This window comes from Euprymna scolopes, chromosome 29 (genome assembly GCF_053919585.1).
Source record: "Euprymna scolopes isolate OS-2025 chromosome 29, ASM5391958v1, whole genome shotgun sequence".
Taxonomy (NCBI): Eukaryota; Metazoa; Mollusca; class Cephalopoda; order Sepiida; family Sepiolidae; genus Euprymna; species Euprymna scolopes.
This window is the reverse complement of record NC_136510.1, coordinates 2,635,790-2,637,241: the sequence shown is the minus strand read 5'-3', so window position 1 is coordinate 2,637,241 and position 1,452 is coordinate 2,635,790. Positions and strand designations below refer to the sequence as shown.

Genomic DNA, 1,452 nt, shown 5'->3' with positions numbered 1-1,452 from the left:
AGTTATAATAAACGTTATTGCACAGCTCATAGTGATGTGGATAACGATGTAGACTGACAAGCTAAGCGTACTGAGTTCGAATCCAGGCGTGGCACTTGGTTCTAGAAAGGATCAGATGCGATGCCTCCGTTGAGTCTCGAGAGACAATGGATACCCCCTATAATGGTAGTTACGCGTGTAATTGTGAGGCAAGGATTGCGCAATTCACAACCACACCTCTCCTGCTTGAAGCCAATTACAATGAGAAGTGCTAGACGACTGGAAACAATGCCGAGATAAGCAGAGAGCACATACAACACCTGGAATTCCCAAATGGTCACCCATTTTAGTACTGACCTGGTTCAACATTGCTTAACCTCGATGATCTAACGGGAACCGGTGTGTCAACGTGATTCTGCCGTATTAAAAAGAGAAAATCAGATGAACCAATATCACCAACAGAATTGACCAGGTCATACTATGCCTGGTTTAATGTTGGCAACCTTCACGTGGTTCCTCCTGTAAATACCTGATAGAATCGACGAAACCAATGCCAAGCAATAAAATTCAGTCCGTCAGAAGAGACGTAAGAATTTACTTCATCTTGATTTTAGATGTGAGTTACTCACGTTATATACTGGCTATACACAAGCATGTATAATATACTTACAGTCGTCAATGTATACAATGTACGTACTAGTTATAACTGTGTGTGTGGGTGTGTGACGTGTACAAATACATACTAAACATTGAATTAATCGGACGCAAAACAAAAGACAATCTCCACAAGTGGGGCCTAGACACCTCACTTTTATGTCCATGTGCAGAGATACAAACGATGCACCACCTTAGAGAAAACTGCCGATTGGGTCCTCATTGCTCAAACCAAGACCTTAAGGAGGCAAACAGCACCGCCATACGATGGGTTAATTTCTATTGCGATAGGACGGATAGGATGAATCGGACGAATGAACTTACGCGAATATATTAGTCTTTCTTAGTTCGCCGGCGGTTAGTACTTGACTTGCAAGCGTGCTTGGCTTGAAACTCTGTACTAGAGACACTTTTAACTTTGTTGCATGTAACACTAAGGCAACATTTTGGTTTTAATTTATAACTAATGTGGGTGGAAGGTTACCCGGCGTGGCCCGGGTGGAGATCAGTGGTATACTAAGGCTATTGAGGAAACAAACCCCCGGCAAAAAATTCGTTAATCAACATAGCAGCGAATACCCGTGCGAGCGCAAAATAAATAAATAAATAAATAAATAATAAAAAAAATAGCCGCAGTAAGCAGGACCGAACCTGTTACGCGAAAGAGGAAAAGGAGGTGAAAAAAAAAAAAAAACAGCTAACGTGCTAGCTGTCTCGGCCACAGCAACTTATGACGTCATGGCATTAGAAATAACGTTTTATAAACGTATGTCGAGAATGGTAGGCGTATGACTTGCAAAAATGGGAACAAAAAACTGA

At 41.7% G+C, this 1,452-nt stretch overlaps 1 pseudogene; it reads right to left on the bottom strand.

Annotated features, from left to right (window-relative positions):
- Positions 1 to 287: 287 nt before the first annotated feature.
- On the bottom strand, positions 288 to 405 carry LOC145253133 (5S ribosomal RNA; annotated as a pseudogene).
- Positions 406 to 1,452: the final 1,047 nt, after the last annotated feature.